The 21,532-nt window shown below is 38.8% G+C and overlaps 1 protein-coding gene across 4 annotated transcripts in view; it reads left to right on the top strand.

Moving 5' to 3' along the window:
• The window catches only part of LOC114668664 (kelch domain-containing protein 8B-like), a 523,257-nt gene that overhangs the window by 489,217 nt on the left and 12,508 nt on the right, over positions 1 to 21,532 (top strand). The window lies entirely within an intron of this gene.

Raw genomic sequence — 21,532 nt, 5'->3', positions numbered from 1 at the left:
TTTTTTAATGCGACCTTAAGCTGTTACTTTTATTCTAAATAATACACATGCACCACTGAGCTCAGGGCTGGATGAACGCCAAGTGATGCTCAAGGCACAGCCCAAAAAATGGTGCCCCCTCGGCCCTTCTATTGATTAACTGACAAGGCAGGAAGACTCAATAAGTGCTCAAGGTGAAATAAAAGCTTCAAACTTACCTTTTTTATGTGAAAAATCAGTAAAAGAAATAATGAAATACAGAGCTTAAGGGTCTGTTTTACAAATTAGCTGATTTTTTAAATGCTAGCCGGACCCAGCCAGAAGCAAAAACCTTATGCCATGAGACAGAAACAGATGTGAAATCTGGTGACACCTTCAGACCAAACCTTTCAACTTTAGTCACTCACCATACCAAAGAAAATGTTTTTTTTTAGCAATGCAAATTAACGTGAAAAATAAAAGATAAGGACTGTTATATAAAAAAGGTTGGCAGTGTAAGTTAAGAGAATGCTAGCTGTGGTTAAAAACTCTGCGCCCCAGCTGCTAGCCCCCTTCCCTTGGTGTTGTAAATGTGCACTTATTTGCCTCATTGGTTAATCCAGGGCTGACTGAGTTGTACAAACCAGGAGGTTGACCCTCATTGTGTCAGTATCCTGCCACTACCAAGAACGTTTAAAGCTTAAAATCACTTTCTGGCCATTTGATGTGCAGGTTAACATGGTGGTGCCTTGGGTAAGTGTTCTACCTAATGGATCCGCTGTCCTGTGTTCTTGTCCTGCATCCTGTCAGAGTCTGTGGAGTTTTCATAATCCCACCACATTTGTGAAGGATTTGCTCCCATATGCTCAAAGGCACGTGTTATATGAATTGATGACTCTTAATTGGCCAAATTGTCAATTGTGATGGACTGGCGCCATGTTCAGAATGTGTTCCTGGGAAATCATATTGCATTCTCCTACCCCACCTTTGGCCTGAAATGGATTAATTGCGTCTGAGAATGTTATCTTATAATATGCGGTGGTATGGTGGTCCAGAGGTTAGCACTGCTTTCACCCTGCTACAGAGCTCTGGGACCAAATCCTAGCCCAGCCTCTGTCTTAATGGAGTTTGTATAGGAAGAAGCAAATTTAGAAATGGTTGGAAGGTTTGGAATCTAATATGATAATCGTTCTTGTTTTAACCCAATGATTTGAATACTGTCTAGCAGAGGGGTACAGCACATCATACATTTACTGGGTGCAAAACAGATTCTCCATCACAGGTCACATGCTCACACACACACTTATACTGGGCCAGTTTATTTAGGATGAGGGGGAAAACCCAGAGGCTCAGAGAGATCTTGCAAACTACACACAAACTGTGACCTGGTCAGAACTGAGAGCCACTATCCTATAAAGTTGGTGTGGTGCTACTTCTCTCTTTATTTATTTCTGGTTTGGGGTGCCTTTTGTGTTCATTATGTTTCCCAGACTAACTTGTGTATTGTGTAATAATCCAGCATCCTCTCCAGGGCTTTTTTCCAGACTGATTTGCTTATTTTGCTGCCAAAATAGGCTTCAACTTCCAAAAACACTGACCAGGACACGCAGATCGAGTAAAGGATAATGTGGTGACATCAGTATATTATTTAGTCATTTGTAAAATTTATACTCGTGTTTTACCTCTTTACCTGTTTAACATGTTAGCGCTCTGTGTCTGCACTCAGTGAAGAGCACTAAATCTAAAACTAAACTGAATTGAATTAAACATAATTTATTTGATCAAACTCTAGCCACCACCCTCAGCCACCGTGGTCTTACTTACATGTGGCTCCCTGTATGAGTCCCAAGGTGTTGGATGACAATTTTAGAGCTGCACTCTTTCTTCCATGGTGTGCACTTGTTAAAATGTATTGATTGAACGTTGTTGGTCTAGTTTGGCATGTTAAATGTGAACTTGGCGATGTCTTACATGTAGTGGTGTAATACAGGTAGAAAGGCTATGATGATGACGGATGACCTTCATTACTGCTGGCTTTAGAGGGCAATTTTTCCGTCCCATAAATCGATGACACTCCTGCCTGAATCTCCACTGAATGAATTGTCAGCCGCAGTAGCTGCTGATGCATGATCAGTGAGCCGAGTGGAACTTCCCTCTCCCTTCCTTCTGGCAATGCTTGAGTAGTCTGCCACTTGCCCTGCGGCTCCTTAACTTCAGCCAGCCAGATGGGCTTCTGGGACTTACAGGATTGGAATGAGAAATGAAAGCCGTGAGGAGGAGAAATTGCAAAGAAAACAATTGTATGGATGACAAGGTTTTTCTTCTAATCTTGTTGTGTTTATATACAGTATGACTTACATTTATGTGTCACAATAATGGGGAGCAGCGTTCCCAGACCCTTTTTTCTTTTTAAATGAACTATTGCATAGTAAAAATAGTTGTAGATATTTGCTAAGCTGTACTAGTTTATCGTACAGGTACTTCTAACCTGACAAATTAAATGAAGGCAGTTAATCAGGTAGTTTTTTCAGTAAATGTGTCAGATTCATTCATGAAAATATAATTGTTCAAGACAGGTATGTAAAGCAGCTTACTAATTCATTCTGTGTGCAGGTGGTGACAATCGGAGTGTAGGCTTCCTAAACTAAAGTAATAAACGCTGTTACTGCACCTTGCTTAGGTTTATTTTCTGTTTCACCACACCATTCTGAGTAAAACAGTTGGACAAGATATCATTTTTTCATTTTCCACATATGTTGGGCCTTCTTTATGCAGAGCACACCACTGTACCCGTAGGTGCACACATGTGCATCTGTGACTGTGATGGATCTGCCATGGGGATCATTTTTAACTGGTGACTTAAAAAAAATGACTGAAGGTTGCAGATGTCAGACAGTTCTTTGATGAGCACACAATTGTGCATTTCCCTGCAGTGCCAGGACCAATGGGTTAGTGTTGACAGAAGTATTACTAAGGCATGTCTTTCTAATTGCTTTCCTCCCCTAGTGTGGTTCTCTTTCGGGGTCTCGTACATCACATTCGGCTCACCCTAAGCATTGTTAAATTAGCACAAACTGTGATTTATGGCAAGACTGTCCATCACTGTCAGCCAGAAAAAAATCTATTTTCAGTTGGCACATGTCATTGGTTACATGAGAAACAGAAATTAAATCAAGCTTGGTGTAATCTGTTCAAGGAAATCACTCTTTTAGATGTTCTTCTCTGTAATCCATGATCTATAAACGGTAATTATTTTAGCATTTTTGAACCTGTAAAATAGCATTCTAAATATTTTTTTAGGTTGTTTTTTGTTTTATTGTTATGAAAATATTTTATCTTTAGATTTATTACATTTTTGTTCCATTTTGCTTTTTTGTTTTGGATCATGATTGCTAATATTTTGTTTTTTATTCTGACAAAAGTTGCCATTTTGTTCCTGGCAAAGAAGTGCATTGCAGTCACGTGATCACCCGGTCGATGACACACGACAGACATATCTATCTGTCTATGTATCTCTCTATTATAATAAAAAAATCTTGGGAAGAGAGACGAGACATGACTATTTCAGAGAGATACTTTCACATCCTGCGAGACGAGACTTTGTGCCAAGAGATTTAACCACACCCAGGGCCAGAAATAAAAGACAAAGAGTAGATGACAAAGTAGAACGTCGTAACGAATTCAAAAAGGTTGTCGCGATACACTTGCAGAGCAGGTTAGAGAAAATGGAAGTACGAAAATTCGAAAGTCTCAAAAAAATGATTGCGCATTAGCACAAACAAACGGAAGTTATTACTCTGAAATAACGGAACAGCGAAAAGAGATCAAATATATTGTTCAGATTTAAACTTTAAGTCAGAGACTTCTCGATTGTCTAATTCATGTTGCCATCAGGGAAAAGTAGTGTTTGTTCCCAATGAAGAGGCGTATCTGTGAGAATTAAAAGATTTGTTGTTTGGTGAAAGTGAAATCCACATATGCGAGCGGTAGAGATGCGAAGTGGCTGGCTTGTAGTACAAGCAGGAGGGTTGGCGAGCAAAGCGAGCAGGGGGCGAAGCCCCCTAGTTTAATAATAATAAAAATAATTATACAGTGATCCCTCACTATATCGCGCTTCGCCTTTCGCGGCTTCACTCTATCGCGGATTTTATATGTAAGCATATTTAAATATATATCGCAGATTTTTTGCTGGTTCATGGATTTCTGAGGACAATGGGTCTTTTCATTTCTGGTACATGCTTCCTCAGTTGGTTTGCCCAGTTGATTTCATACAAGGGACGCTATTGGCAGATGGCTGAGAAGCTACCCAACTTACTTTTCTCTCTCTCTCTCTCTCTTGCGCTGACTTTCTCTGATCCAGACGTAGGGGGATTGAGCAGGGGGGCTATTCGCACACCTAGACGATACGGACGCTCGTCTAAAAATGCTGAAAGATTATCTTCACGTTGGCTACCTTCTGTGCAGCTGCTTCGTGAAGTGACATGCTGCACGGTGCTTCGCATACTTAAAAGCTCAAAGGGCACGTATTGATTTTTTTTATCTGTCTCTCTCTATCTCTCTCTCTGCTCCTGACTGAGGGGGTGTGAGCTGCCGCCTTCAACAGCTTTGTGCCGCGGTGCTTCGCATACTTAAACGCCAAACAGCCCTATTGATTTGTTTGCTCCTTTGAAGAGGAAGATATGTTTGCATTCTTTTAATTGCGAGACTGAACTGTCATCTCTGTCTTGTCATGGAGCACAGTTTAAACTTTTGAAAAAGAGACAAATGTTTGTTTGCAGTGTTTGAATAACGTTCCTGTCTCTCTACAACCTCCTGTGTTTCTGCGCAAATCTGTGACCCAAGCATGACAATATAAAAATAACCATATAAACATATGGTTTCTACTTCGCGGATTTTCTTATTTCGCGGGTGGCTCTGGAACGCAACCCCCGCGATGGAGGAGGGATTACTGTATTTATTAAAGGTGGCAGTACACTACTTTTGAGTAAAAAACATATCATTGAAGTGCGTTTCGTTAGCAGTTCTAAAAGTCTTAGTGTACCTGTGTTAAAAGTCGTATTGTGATTAATTTAGTAATGATTTTAATGGTTTTAGTGCACTTCTCAGTGGTTTAATCAGCACTGAAAGGCAACTCACACCTGTGTTTGCGTAAGTTAATGACTAAGGAAGCAAGGTGGTGTGCAGAAAGCATCAGCTGGGAGAAGCAGATGTTTAAAAGGAGTGCTATGGAACAACTGAGCAGAAATGAATAAAAGAAGTCCAGTATATGGTGAGCCTTACCAGTGGAGAGAGCAGGACGAATGGCCTCAGATCTGCTGATTGTTAATCTGAGGAGCAGGGCCAATGGCCGTTGGCGAGTTCTGCAGAGTGGCAGTGTTTGAATCTGCTGATTGTGTAGATTAAAGTAAGCAGAGGGAGTGGTGGTGAGCCGCTGCTGGAAGGAGGAACTCAATGGGTACAGAATCCAGTGAGCTGCAACATCAGTGTGGAGAGTGCTGAGGAGATTAGAGAGGGCTTTGTCTTTCATCAGAGAGAGAACATGGTGGTAACCCCACTCTGTTTTGCAAAGGGTCCGTGGGTATAGTTTGAAGATGGCAGAGCATGTTGTGGAGGTCCATGATGAGAGGGATTTGTCTTTGTGTTCTGGCAGTGGAATAGATAGAACCTCATGATTGATTTTACTGTGTTTTAATTCTATTTACTACACTCCAGGGGACACTGTGCCATGGACATGATTTTGTCGAAGACGTGTCTATTCTATTTATTACACTATGACACTTTAATTCTTTGTACTTAATAAACACCGGGACATCACAATGTGAAACCTTGCAAGTTTATTGACCTATGCATTTGCTGACCAAATTTGTTCTGGTATTTTAGTTTCATGTGGTCTCTGGCTTTTGATCCCTGCATGTTTCGACTAAAGCTTTGAGGCTTCACATCCTGTTCCTTACTTTGCCTTTTAAATTTCCTACATAAGTATAAGCATTTTCAAAAGTCAAGCCAGCTTCCTTTATTGCATCATAAAAAAAGAACTTAGCAATAAAATTACATTTTCTACTTTCCAAATTGTAGTCAGCAGCCCCCAACTTAGAATTTAGTATACATGTATAAATAGGAAAAACCACATGTTACTATGTTATGATAGAACATGTTGGAAGTGGGAGGCACAGATTGTAAAGGTCTTTTGCTTGGGAGACAGCAGGACATTAGTCGAGGATATCTGAAAAGTCTACAAATGGAGTTCTTTATATACAGTATCTTTCCTCATGTTACTAGGACTGAACCAGAGTCTAAGTCAAAAACAAAACACAAGTCAGTTACAGATTACAGTTTTTGTCACTAAAATGATTTTCGTTTGGTTGTTGTTTGAGCACGAGCCTCAGAAAAATGCTTTTCCTTGAAGAACATCAGGATGCTTTACTGCACACACCATCAGCATTTATAGTGCAAACGTGCTGTGCTGCATCTGCAGATGTAAAGTGGCAGCACCCCCTGATATAAGTCAAAACAATGAGAAATAAAAATACTATATCAGAGCAAAATGAAAATGTCAGAAATTATATTCATACATTATGTTCCAGACCATGATGTTACGAAAATAATGTTGAAAGTCAATGAAAAATGGGAATAGAAAATGACTTTGTATGTATTTGTTTAGAGAAAAAAAAACTCTACACTCAAAGAATTTATCAACCTTGCACTCCTACTGTAACACACGTATCATTTTTAAAGTGCATCTTCACCTGATTGGCTGTGTCTACGATGCTGGACTCTAACAAAATGAAATAATCAAACAATGTGTGAGAAAATTGAGAAACCTGTCAGTGGAAAGCTGCCAATAAATGAAATATGAAGTACCTTCTGTTGAACTGAGCAGCATTTTTCTCATGGGCTTCTTTCAGTTGTACTTATTTACCCTTTTGCAAGTAATTTGCTTTTACAAGTTATCGACTTTTGTTATTAAAAAAAGAAGTATTTGTGAGAGATTGTTTTAGACATACCTACAGAGAAATACCACACAAATTTTGTTTAGCAAAAGTCCTGTTTATAATTTTTGTATTTTTCTGACAGTTCTTTTTTTTGTAAGGTAAAATAATTTTTTTGAAACTTTACAATTTTCTTAACTATCATTCCATGTTCATCTTTGCAGACATCTTGCTAATGATTGTAAATTAAGTTTTGGGTCAGATTTAGATTTTTATGACATCTAGAAGCATAAAATCAGATGCCTCTTTAACTGTTTAGAGAGTAACAAAAATAGAAAATATATATATTATTTAATAAAATGTTAAGGTCTGTGTGTGTCTGGTCCCACAGAGCAAACTGATTGGTCAGTGGGGGTTTGGTGATGCGTAGGAACAGAAAGTGTGAATGCGAGACACAAGGAGTAGTGACAGATTAGGAGGCACCCTGAGAGTCGCCTGCAAAGGAAGTCTAAAAGTGAACGGGAGGTGAGCATGTTGCCACGAAAATAATGACCCAGTCTGAGAAGCAGGATTTACAGGAATACTTTTGACAGAGGGTGTGCTGCTAAATAGAAGTTTAGACACACATGAATACAGCGGAAAGGGGGTGAAGATACACATAGAGAAATTTGATATCTCTTGCTCTATTATATAAAAAAATCCTGGGACGAGACAAGACTGTTTAGCCTGGGATGAGACATGACTTTTTCTGAGAGATACTTTCAAGTCCCATGAGATGAAACTTTGTGCTAAGAGATTTAAACACACCCGGGGCTGGAATTAAAAGACAAAGAGTAGATGACAAAGTATAACGTCGTAACGAATTCAAAAACATTGGCACGATACACATGCAAAGCAGGTTAGAAATTATGAAAGTACTAAAATTCAAAAGTCTCAAAAAAATGATAGTAAAAATCGCATTAGCACAAACGAATGGAAATTATTACTCTGTGAAATAACGGAACAGCGAAAAGAGATCGAATATATTGTTTGGATTTAAACTTTAAGTCGGAGACTTGTAGATTGTCTAATTCGTGTTGCCATCAAGGAAAAGTAATGTTTATTCCCAATGAAGAGGCATATCCGCGAGAATTAAAAGATTTGTTGTTTGATGAAAGTGAAATCCACATACGCGAGCAGTAGAGACGCGAAGTGGCTGGCACATAGCGCATGCTGGGGGGTTGGGGAGCGAAGCGAGCAGGGGGTGAAGCCCCCTAGTATTTTTAAATTTACTCTATTACCTGTCTTTGACAGATCACGTGACTAGTTCATTAATAAAAGTGTATCAAAACACAAAGATTTTTTACCAAACTGTTAACTGATGGAGCATACAAAAACATTTACAATTGGAGTTGAATAATTGATCTTTCAATGTACAATATCTATCAGAGTAAATATTTACACTCTTGTGCATTCAGCATACACAACAAACTATACTGTGACAGGCTGTCAAGAACTGAGGATCCCAGGGCCGAGACATCACAGTTTAAGGGCTCCACAGTGCAATTATAATAATAGTAATAATAATAAGATTACATTTTATTTGATGGTGTCTTTCATGATGTCTCAAGATCACCTTTCAAAGCATACAGTACAATCAACATTAATATAAAAGAATATCATTAAGAATAAACAATAAGATCAAGAGCAATTCAACGTCCATGGACCAACTTAAAGAGATGATCTTTAACAGCAGTTTTGAATTTTTTATAGAGTCCAGTGATGGATTGTGATGAGGAAGTGAGTTCCCAGGTTTGAGTGCAATGGGATAGAAGGCTATAGTAGCAGTAGGACTAAGATTATGGAACAGAAGGTAAACCTTCTGATGAGGATTGTAGGGACTGTAGATTTTGGCAAGATAGGCAAAATTATGAAGGACATAAAATGTCAAGAGCAAAATCTCAAAAGTGTATCTGAAGGAAGTTTTAAGTGTAGAAGTATGAAATGTTCAGTGAGCTTACAGCATGCAATAATCCTTGCTGCAGAGTTCTGGATGAGTTGAAGTCAATGAAGAAATTTATTGGGAATGCCAGACAAATAGCACTGCAGTATGTTAAGTGAGATGTAACCAAGACATTAACAAGAACTTTGGTGCTGTGATGTGTTAAAGCAGGGCATAGTCTAGAGATGTTTTGAAAATGGAAAAAAAAAAAAAAAGCAATCCTGTAAATATTATTTATGTGAGCAGCAAAAGAAAGAGTGTTATCCAGAGTAACATGAAGGCTCTTGCCTGTCTAGAATCATGTACAGTATAGTGCATACTGCAATGGACAGATTGAAGATTAAAGTCTTTGCCAGCGTCAGTTTAAACTCCATAAGGACTAACTCCGTTTTTTTATATTAATTTTGAGAAAGTTGATTGTTATCCATGTATTAATGTCATCGAGACATGCATCAAGGGTAATACAGGGAGCGCTGAGATAGATGTTTAGTAGATATTCAGAGCTGTGTATCATCAGCATCAATATGAAAATAAATATTATAGTGACAAAAGATATTAACAAGGGAAAGAAGATAAATAATAGAGAGAAGCGGCCCCAATACCAAACCCTGTGGTACAACATTGCAGACGTTTAAGATCTCCGTATTTTAACAAATTTCATCCTATCAGTGAGATATGAAGCAGACTACCAATACACAATACCATGGACTTCAATGCCTGCCAATCGTTCCATAAATCTGATGGGTTGTAGTATCAAAGGCTGCACTGAGGTCAAGGATGATGAGAATGGAGAGTAAACTGGAGTCAGCTGCCTGGAGGAGGTCATTGGTGTTCTTAGCAAGGACAGTTGCAGTGCTGTGTTTGCGGCAAACGCCAGAATGAAATAACTGAAATAGATTATTATCATCAAGATGACATTAACCCTTCAAACTTAGCTCCGTAGTTTTGAACCCGTTGTTGGGAACGAACAAAATAAAAAAAACAAAATAAAAAAACTGAATAAAATCATTTATTTACTCATTTCTATAATTTAAGTTGAGTATTTTGCCATTCAAATGTCATATTCCATACCCAGATACCATGTTGCACTGTTTTTCTTTCTTCCCTCAAAGATGGCCAAGTTGCTGCATAATTCAATAATGGATATGGGTACTGATTTGAAAACAGTAAAAATGGAGAATCCTGTTTTTGTACTACTTGAAAATAGTAAAGCTAGACATATTACTTAGTTATTTCATAACATTTTTTTCTGGTTGTTCCTGACACATTCACTGGCACTTTTATAATGTTTTGTAGCTTAATCCAGCATTTCTCAACCTGTAAGTATTTGCGACCCGAGTTTTCATAACAGTTTTAATCGCACCACCCTAACGTTTTTTTGAAAGGAGCCCACTAATACCAATTTGTTCTTTTTTAATTAATGATATATCATAGATGCATATTTTATTATACCTACTTACCTTTTATCAACATTTATCTGACTCTATATAAATTTTTCTAGTATCAGAATGTAGATTAATTTAATTTGTTTTGGTTTCAATAGATGCATTTTTCATATTTTTGATTCTTGTTTTCTTTTTTTCACATCTTCGCGCCCCCCTTTTTGTTACTTCGCGCCCCCCTAGGGGGGCCCGCCCCACAGTTTGAGAACCACTGGCTTAGTCCATCAACAATGGAAATAAAAATAACATTCAAAGTGAATTATTTGGTTAAAATGTTACTGAATTTGGCAACGTATTCTTCTGTAAGATACAGTATGTTCACAACATACAGTAATTAAAGATAAATTTGTGACCTTTATTTTGAGGGGTAGAAATGAATATCGAGTGAATGATGATGAACGTATACCTAGTTAAACTAAAATAGCAGAAATCAGCCAAAAATTGTTGTTCACTTGTCCTTTATCTGGTTTCGTGGCATGCCTGTAAAGGTTTCTGACGTTGATTAACCCTTTATGCTATTTCTTTAAGATGAAAGCTATGTTACCCTAAAATTATTCTTCCACAGTAAAAACCTCTACCTGTTTAAGAAGTGCCCTGTCAGTATTTAATAAGACATTACAGAAAGATCATGGGGTACTCATGACATGCCTAGGGTATTCCGACTAGGAAAAAGGACAGTACTGTGATGAGAACAGACCAGGAAATGAGATGTAATGGGAGGACAAAGTGTTAGGTTTGATAACCAGGAAGTCAGAATAATCTTTCATCAAAGTCCAAAACTAAACCCAAAGTCAAAGTACGTAACAGAAGTCTTTGCCAAAAAGAAATAAAAAGAAACACACACTTAGCAACTGTCACACACCGCTCATCTCTGGTAAATCACTATGACAAAGTCATGATTAGGCTTTGCGTCAATTCATTTGGTATTTTCCACATATTGTATGCTATTTTTAGGTTATTTGAGAGCCGTTGTTGGTGTTACTCCACTTGTTACTAGGGGTGTGACTTCTAGGGTTGTGATCTGCAGGTAATCCACTGATAAAAAGTAGACTGGGGGTTCCTTTTATTATCCAATCTATTGAACCTCCTAAATAAAGAAAAAATACTTGTAACTGTGTTTGTTGAGGCTTTCCAAATATTTCAAAATAGTTCAAAAACAGCTACCAGAAAGCTATTCCTGCAGTAGTATGACTTGTTATCCAAAGAAAACTCCACAGCCCAAGTGTCCTCGTTTAAAAGATTTTAGTGAAATTCAAAGCAAACAGTTCACACAAAATAAGGAAGACAGCTGTTAAAAAAAGGGTTAAAGGGAAACTTCTTGTCTACGCTGTTCTGCTTGAGGCTTAAGTATCTTGGTTATATTTCTTAAGGTTGTAACGGCCGACCCCTTACCCAGCCGGCAGCTACACCTCCAAGACCTGTGGCCTGGATAATTTACTGAGGTTCAATCTAACTATCAAGCCGTACCTCTAACAAATTAAACTTTTCCCCCACAATCGACGGTGTAAATATAAGCACAACAGAAAAGCAGATATGTAAAATTAAACTGATTGATTGTATTAAATGAAATGAATATGCAAAATAAATAAATAGGACAAATATATATAAATATCCCTACACCTCAGCAATAACGTGACACCACCATATATAAATACAACAAACCCTCCCTTGCCCCTGTAACATATAACAAACAACGAATAACAACAATGAATGATATACAGAATGAATGATCGTGAATTTGAGTCCAGTTATAAAAACTGTCCTGAATACGAATGACTGAACTAGAGATAAATGAGTTGTTTGATTTTCCCGGCAATTGGAGCAACCTCACTGTGATTCCTCGGCGTGTGGTGGATGACATTCTGACCCCGGGGTCTCTGCAGATGAGAGATGGCAGACAGTCTGGCAAAATGAAAAACAAACTGGTGCAAAGTCGCGATGTGAAAAAACAGCAGGTAAGTTGAATCCGTGGTTGAAAAAAATGGTCTCTTTTCTTCTCTCCTTCTCCTCTCCTTCTCTTCTCTCCTGATTACTTAAATAGTCCTGTGACAGCTGTAATGGATTAATAGTGAACAGGTGTTTTCCAGGTTTGGGGTTGTGGTCTCCTTCCATCATCCGTCCCCCTTTACGGGGATGGCATTCACTGACACACACATAAACAGCAAACGGGACAATGGAAACAAGACGCACTCAGTACTAACATTTGACAACACTATGAACTATGTAGCCCCGCTACAAGGTTTCTGTTATCACATACACAAGGACCAACATTTGACCTACATACTTAATGGTCAGAAAAGTATATGCCCTTAATGATAATCTGACTAAAAGTTTGTGTTTCTCTCTAGCTGTCTAAGTTCATTCTAAGGGCTATTTTATTGACTCAAAGCTAGCATTAAGAACATTGCATTAACTTTAACTTGTAAGGGCTGGAACTGAATATTTCCTTATCTATTGTAAAGCTACATTAAATTGAAGTTCAAATTAAACAAACACTAGGGTAAATTTACTATTAACATTAACTCAAGTGATCGGGCTCTTACCATATTTTAAAGAACCCTTTCATTATTGTGCTTCTTGTGAGTTTCGTTTGGTTAGGCCTCTTTGCCTGTTCATTCTTGACTCTCATTAGGATTTGGTAGCTAGGTTTATTTTTATTTGTTTTGATTTCGTTTTTTGCACACTTCTCCCAGTTTAGCTCAATAAATAAATTCTCTGCCTGCTTTCGTGGCAGGACTGACAACACTACAACTAAATGCTCTAAACTGGCAGCACAAATGAGACTCAAAGATGTATTTAGAAATGATACAAAATATTTTTTGATAGCATTAAATACTCATACATTTCTAAAGTAAAAACTGTTGACATAATTAGGTTTAGCTTGAGCAAAAATAGAACAGAAAAAATGTGTATGCATATAGTGATGGGCGGCCACAGCTATTACCTGGCTGGGATGCCAACGGAATGGAAGGACTGGGGGAGAGAGGATCATTGAGGAAATGCCTCCCCTGGGACGCTAGAAAGCAGCCCTCCTGGGTGGCTGTGGCACCACGGATTCTGTCTGGAAACTGGAGGTTTGGTACAGCCCTGCTGGGTTTTGTGGGGGCCGCCAGGGGCAGCTGCAGAGCCCTATAGTGGACTTCCACCACATCTGGGAGTGATTCCAGGTAATACTGATGAGCCACCTGGAATCACTCCTGGGACCTGAATAAAAGGAGCTGTCTCACTCAATTTGGGGAGCCAGAGTCAGGCGGGGGTGGACGAAGCTTGCCTGACAAGGAGTGGAGGTGGATGGACTGAAAGAAAGAGGAAGAGAAGTAATGTAAAGGACTGAGATTTATATTGTGCTTAGCTACTGTGCTGAGGGGAGAGAGAAAACGCTCCCCAGCTGTAAATAAACTGTGTGTGTTGTCTTGGAACTTGTGTCTGCCTGTCTGTGTCAGGTTAGGGTGGCCGTACACGCCCTGGTGGTCCACAATGTAAAGAAACATTAAATAATAAAAGACGATCATAACATACAACTTCCCCAAAGTGTTATGCAGCAGCAGAGGGGGGTCCTGCTACAAGGAAGGTTAGGCAACATCAAGGCAACCAAGTGTGCCTGGCCTTGTAAGTGTGAATTGGGGCTCACTAATGCACAAGTCTCTGTGGCTTCCAGAGCGTGCCTTCAGGGGGCTGACCACAGGTTTTTCAGAGAGTATTTGGGACCCAAGAAATGATTCCTTGGATAGGCCAGAAAGTATGTCCAGGGTGGATTTCCAAAGCTATTTCCAGAAGTGTCCCATTGAACCTGGAACTTGAAGAAAAGTTGGGGCAAGGGCTCGAGTGGAGCAGAGGTAGACAGAGTATAGAGACTGAAAGAGAAGAGTCTGTGAGGCGAGTGTAAGAATTATGTGATTTTTGAATCACAGTTTGTACAGACAGGAGACCTCATCTGACAGGCAGAATGTTGTTATGGTCTTGCTAGGCCCAGTGGGACAGCTCAAGTTTGTTTTCCATTTGTATACTTTGTTACTTCTGTTCTCCCTACAGGAGGTTTTAGATTTTGGTTGTTTTTATTGTGTGAGGGTGGCACAAAAAGATATTCTTACTCACATTAAGTAACATTTTAGCATTATTACTGTATGTATAAACTATAGGCATGTAATGATTAAATATAATAGTCTCTTCAAATATATTTCAGTATATTTGTTAGCATTTATTTATATTTTATTTATCTAAGCTTTGAGCTGGACTATACATTTCATTGTGTTCAATATTAGTGAAATGCAGTTTTGCATTATCTTCCTAACATTTTAAGAAAAACATATCCCAAAATTAGTGTTTGAATGCTCAAAAAAGTAACTAATATAACGAAAAATGTAATAAAAAGACCGAAATGAACTATTTTCCGTAACCCCTTTCCTTTTGTTTCATGCACCATCTCTTTGCATAAGGAATAAAGAAATCTGTTCCATTCACGTTCCAGCTAATACTCCAATTTTCCCTCCTGTCTGCCTTAAGCAGCCCAAGGGTATATTTAATTGTAAAGAAGCTGATAATAATATGAGCCGAGCAGAAGCTAGCGATGGGCGAGGCAGCACTGAGTCATCCACATAAAAAATGTAAGTGCACATTATGTGATTCTGTGGAAGCTTCAACAAATATAGTAATAAAAGACTTTTAATGGAGCCCCAAGATGTCTGAAATCATATTTAAAAACTGCAGTGACAGAACATTGTGCAGAAGCTGCATATTTCCGTGTCTTAGAATGAGAAGGGATTAAATAACCTCTTTCAGCAACTAACCCCCATGAAAGCATATATTAAAAAATACTACAGTACATAAACATGGACTTACAAGTCTAAATGCATGCAAGGCACATGGTGATCTGAATAAACATTAGACATGCACTAATAGCCTTCTGATGTTGAATTTGATATGGTAAAGGCGAAACAATACACGGTAGCTTGTGTCTGTTTGAGGCAAAGTTTGTTCTCTGTGGTGATATACAATTTTAAAAAAAGACTGTGAAAAATAGAAAATCAACATCAGAGTCATAAATCAACCAGTCCACTTGAATGATGTCTCTGAATTTGGTCAAAACAAAAGGGCAAAATTAATGTTGGCTCCTATCTTCTGTCTGTGGTCTGCTCACAACATTGAGTTTATTTAAAGGATATTCTCATATTTACGTATATGTTACTTACCCCAGGTAGTTGGTAGTGATGGCCAAGAAAAAATGTTAATCTAACGTTTTCATGGAGAAGAGACATAACAACGTTTATGAGGTTAGATTAGATAAGCTTTATTACTCCCAAGGGGAAATTCACCAGAAATCAGGTGAAAGTGCAAATGCTGTCCCATACCACAACAAATTTTGCAGCCGAGTTCCACGCATTTGGGGAAATTGCAGCAAACCTGGAGTGCAATGGACATGCCGCGCACTAGGAGAACAACCTTACTGATTCTGGTATCTCCCTTGCCATTTAAGTAAGAACGGGAGCCTATGGTGACCAACGCTGGACAACAGCAAAGACTCTAAAAAAACATCCATGAAAAAAATTTATCATGTTACTTGTGTTTCAAAATCTACATGTCAAGTCATCCAGTTGTATGCTTACAATGTGCAAAACATTATATTAATTTTCCAAACTGCTTCAGTCGATACAGCATTACTCAGTACAGTGTTTAAATATTGAGAAATTATTTACCGCCATCATTTTGTAATATTAGTTTATATTTGCAGTTTGTCTGCAAAGTTGTTGTCAGGAGAAAAGTTCTTCTTAGTGCTGTTCCTCTTCAGAAACTGATGTAGACTGAATAAGCCAATGAAGGGAAATCAGACCTGCATATTAAAATGTTTACATTTCAATTCAGGTTGCTGTAATTGATGTCACAATGACAATAAAATAATTAGTGATATAATATCACATATAAACACACAACGTGCATCAGGCAGAACCATAAAATAATGAATGATATAATATCGCATAGAAACTACACAATACGAGTAAATGAGCTTTGGATGATCACTAACATTGAATCGCTAATGCAAACTGACTGGTAGTGTCTGGTTGTCCTTTTTGTCACATGTAAACCAGATAATTGTAATGGAAGTTAACAGTTTACACTTTAATGGCCCAAGGAGGGAAACTGTTTCAGAGACCGGTAGTATGGCATGATGTTATATATTGAAGGACAGGAGTACAAAGAGTTGGTTACTGCAGTATACAGGGTCTGTCATAATGTAAATGGCTTCCTTCAGTCATCTCTTGTCATAAATGCCATTTATAGCTCTAGAAATGACAGGGCCTTGCAGTCGGCCACAGTGCAATTGCCATCTTTTATGATATAACCCACTTTTACATAACTTAATATAACATGCCCAGTCCTGCCCAGTTCATTCCAGGATGCTGGGTGGCTGGGATATCCCAACAACATTGAGCGCAGGGAGCTAATCCTGGACAGAATGCCTGTGTATTTCTGTCACTAAGATTTGTGGGTGTTTGTAATACTGTATATAGATGTTTGATGTTAAAAAACACTCTGTATCTGTCCATCCTCGCAGTTGTCCCCTGAACCACAGATGTTGATTTTCTAACATATGATCTCTGATGTTATCAAATGGTTAGTATGTGCAATGTATTTGGAACTTTTCTGCATGTTTGATTAGATGTTTTGATAAACATTATTAATCCCCAAGAGTGAATTATCTTTTTTCATGAACTTTGAGGATCATAACGCATGGTCAGCCACTGTACAGCAGCCTTGGAGCAATTTTCAGGTTAGGGGCTTTGTTCAGGGGTCCAAAGGAGTAGGATCCCTTCTAGAAGTAACAGGATTTGAACTGGCAACCTTCCAGATACCAGCACAGATCCTTAGCCAAAGAGCCGCTACTTTGTGCTGTTTGTTTGTACTTTTGTGTGTTTTTTCCATTTCATAGTGACTAACAGTCTGGAAGGAACAAGTTTTACTCACAGATAGGCAGCAGAATCATAGATTTCTTTATTAAATAGTTTGTCGCCAAGGAGAGCAGAATAACCATAACCATCCTAACACTGCTGGGGAGCATGCACTGGTACAGCTCGTTGCCGCACCCACCACATAACGAAACAGCCCGGGATCCTGGTTGGCTACCCCCCAGGCAGACATGCGGTCCAGTCCCACCCTCCAGAAATGACCCTCTATCTGCCGCAGCCAGGTGTTATGTAGGTGTCCCCTTGGCCTGGTCCAGCCACTTGGGTCCTCAACAATGAAGATCACCCTCGGGGAATTGCACCACATAACTGTAGTGCTGTAAGCCTCATTCGTGACTCCGTGAGCAATCGCTTATTCAACACAAAGTCCAACCAGCGGTACCAAAGGATTCTCCAAAGAGACACAGTACCAAAGGAGTCCAGTCTTCATCTCAGGTCACTGGATAGCGTCCATGTCTCGCAACCATATAGCAAGACAGGAAACACCAGGACTTGCACTTTCATCCTTTTGCATAGATGTCAGGAGCACCACACACCCTTTTCCTGTGAGCTCATGAGCCCTCAAACCCCGCTCTCCCAATCTGTCTGCTGACTTCATAGAAAGAGTCACCAGAGATATGAAGGTCACTGCCAAAGTAAATAAACCTCTCGACGAGGTTGACACTCTCTCCACAGATACACTGATGGTGGCTGTGCCTAAGAAGTCATTAAAGGGCTGAATCTTAGTTTTATCAGGACACTCACAAGCCCAGACACTCTCGAGAGCCTCGATCAGAGCCTCCATTGACTCCATGAAGATCACAGCAATATCAGCAAAGCCAAGATCAGTAAGCCCCCACAGCCACTGTACCCCACGACTTTGCCCAATGCCTAGTCCATGCAAGCATTAAACAGAGCAGGAACAAAACAAAACCCCTAATGAACCACAGAATCAACTGGGAAAAACACAGCGGTTCTTCAACCAAGTAGACTATGAATGTGTAAATCGAATGCTGTATTCCAATCCTAACTAATAACTATATATTCTACAATCAAAATCCTGTGATCTACTCTCACATTAATTGGTTTTGAATGTGGCAGAAACAAGATCACATGAGTAATGGTAAGATAAGCAAATGTCTGAACAGGGTAACAACGTTCTTCAAAATACAGCCTTTTAAAATACCTCTCACCCTTTCCCCTGTAAAGGTATAGCAGTAGAGTTCAGACTCCAGCCAGGAGACTCCATTTAATTGACAGTTCATTAAGTCAAAAAAATAAAAAATAATGAGCTACTGTGAAAAATAATGCTGTGACGCCCTCTAGTGCCTCAATGTCTCAATATGCACAGAGCGGCAGAAGCGTCATCTTCTCTCTTGCATGTCTGCTAGTCAAATTGTGACCTCCAATATTTAAAATGGCCTTTTATTCTACCTGCCCGAAAGGGGGTATGGATGGTGGCAGGATGGAACTAATTTCAAGCTTTCTCCTGCTGGTGTTCCTCTACTCTACTGATCAAAATGAAAGCTGTACTCCCATTGTCATTAATCTAGTGCATCCCTAAATTGGGGCCTGTAAGAGACTCACCAAGCTTTCTAATGTTCAAAGTAGTACTCTAGTACAGGGGTACTGATCTCCTGGTCCTGGAAGTCTGCACTGGGTGCAGGTTTTCATTCCAAATAGTTTTGTAGGTAGATGTTAGGCCTAGCAGATAATGAAACTTGGTGTTTAATTAATATATGGATTGTTAAAGCTTTCAATCCTCCAAGACCAATCACATTATAGATTCTTTGTTTTCTGAGAATGTTTTTTTATATGTTTTGTGGTCCGGAACAGATTTGTACCTCTTGGTTCTTTTCCTTTTCTCATTTGTTTCAAAACATTGTATTAATACAGATATGTCATGATTCATGTACACAGGGTTAAATGGAAGCATGTCAGCTTGGGAGCCGGTGGTTTGTTTGTCATTTGTACCTCATTATTAATTGATGGCTGATAAAGAAAAAAGGAAACAAAACCTAAATACAGCTGTTTAAAACTAAAATAGACAATTAAGAGTTCTGAATTGTAACCAACAAGTTAACTAAAACTAACAAAAAAAAAAAAACCTATTGCTTTAGTAGTAAATAAGTGGGTTCTAATTAAAAATTAGGTTAAAGCTAAAATTTTCATCCACTGCGGACCCCCAGGACCAGAGCTGAGTACCCCGCTCTACTAATAAATACAGTTTATTTTTGTGTAGCCCAAAATCACACAAGAAGTGCCACAATGGGCTTTATCAGGCCCTGCCTCTTGACAGCCCCCCATCTTTGACTCTCTAAGAAGACAAGGAAAAACTCCCAAAAAAACCTAGTAGGGAAAAATGGAAGAAACCTTGGGAAAGGCGGTTCAAAGAGAGACCCCTTTCCAGGTAAGTTGGGCGTGCAGTGGGTGTCAAAAGAAGGGGGTCAATACAATACAATACAATACACAGAACAGAACAAATCCTCAACAAAAAATAAAAAATAAATTTTTTTTAAAAGTACGGAGCAGAATTTAACAGTAGATGATATCACATAATAAGATTTGGATAATTTTAGACTCCTGGAGACCTCATCCATCAAGCTGCCTCCCCCATTTTGCCATTCCACGGCTGAAACAGTGTTGGGCCAGCCAATCCGATGAAAGGACCCCTCTACCCCACGATTCCTGTGATCCTCCATCAGGGATGACTTTACCTTAGGCAGGCACAACAACTTGTCAGGTGGGCCGTGGCACCAAGTGCCACATTTGAGTACCGAGAAGAGAAACAGAATAGGTGAGGGTTAGTATCCAATTCTAATGATCATGTTACTTATGTTTTAGTGCTAATGACTAACAACAATTTTTAACAAAAAAAAAAACACCTAGAGAAAAGGGCCTGTACTACAAAAAGTAGAAATTCTTACGAGATTACTGCACACTTGGCAAATTTTCATGGATTCACTTCATTGAGTTAATTTTTTAACATTTATTGTGTAAAGTCAAATCTTTTCAAGCCTTATTTCTGGGGCAGTTGCTCTTGGAATCTTTTATATAATTATTTCATAAAAGCGTAACATTTGATGACCTATTTATAGTTGTAAGCTGTAAACAGCACTACTATCACACACATTGTGCACACACTTATTTATTCATTCATTCATCTTGTGAACTTCTTCATTATTATTTTACAGGCACATAGCAGGCAGGAGCCTATTCATGCAGCATCAGACACAAGGCAGACATCAGTCCTTGGATTGAGGTCCAGTTTTTTGCTCAGTACACTCACACACTCACACCCTCATCCCAATTCAGTCCACCAAACCTGAACTGGAACTTTATTTCCAGATGCCATAAATGGTAGCCAGTGCTACAGCCAAAATTAAAACACGAAAACAGTACAGTGTACAATAACATCCTCACATCATTATAAATGGCACCAGGAAATGCATAAAGCCACAATAAATTAACAAAACCATATGAAAAAAACATTTAAATTAACTGTACAATAGAAGTCTTAACAAGCAAACATAACTCTGATTGGAGTTTCAAGATCTGAGGGGACAAAGGTGAATCAAAAGCTGTTAGTGACTTCAGAATGAAAAATAAAACCATTTATATCCCAAGTGACATCTGCCCTGTTTTTTAGATGGGCTTTAATTATATTTTTTGCTTACTTACTGAACCAAGACGTACATACGTCCCAAACAGAGGTGATCATCTTATCTACAATCCTTTTGTCTGTCCAAATAGCACACTGCAGTTTGTGTTTTGAATGTCTTGGAAACTAATGGCTATTATATAGGAAAACAGGAGAAATTGGAGGGCCAAGAGAAAACAGTTATGGATCCTGAAAAATGTGCAAACTCTACACAGACAGTCACCAGGCTGAGATGTGTTTTGGAATGGACGATCATCATTTTGCGACTGTTGGCACTGTATAACAGCAAGGTGCAATCTGCTTCAACGGACTGCAAAGACATATAAATGAACTCCCCCTGGGACTTCACTCAGAGATGTTTTATATCAAGTAGCACCACGAGGCCTAGTGAGTGGCACTGTGAGAATTATTTTGTCTGCTTTATTTTATGTTATCAAAGTTTATAACTTGTATTATAATAGGATGGAATGACTAGACAGTGTATGACTCAAATTTTAGATGGGAAACTCAAATTTCAGATAAGTGCTGTTGACAAGATAAAATGTTTACACATACATTTATGATAAAAGTGTCTAGAACAGGCTGTCCATTACCACAATAGTTGGCCTGTGTGCATGGCCGGA

The sequence above is a fragment of the Erpetoichthys calabaricus genome, chromosome 18, assembly GCF_900747795.2.
Source record: "Erpetoichthys calabaricus chromosome 18, fErpCal1.3, whole genome shotgun sequence".
NCBI lineage: Eukaryota > Metazoa > Chordata > Cladistia > Polypteriformes > Polypteridae > Erpetoichthys > Erpetoichthys calabaricus.
The sequence above is the reverse complement of the archived record's forward strand: the minus strand, read 5'-3'. Positions and strand labels throughout refer to the sequence as shown.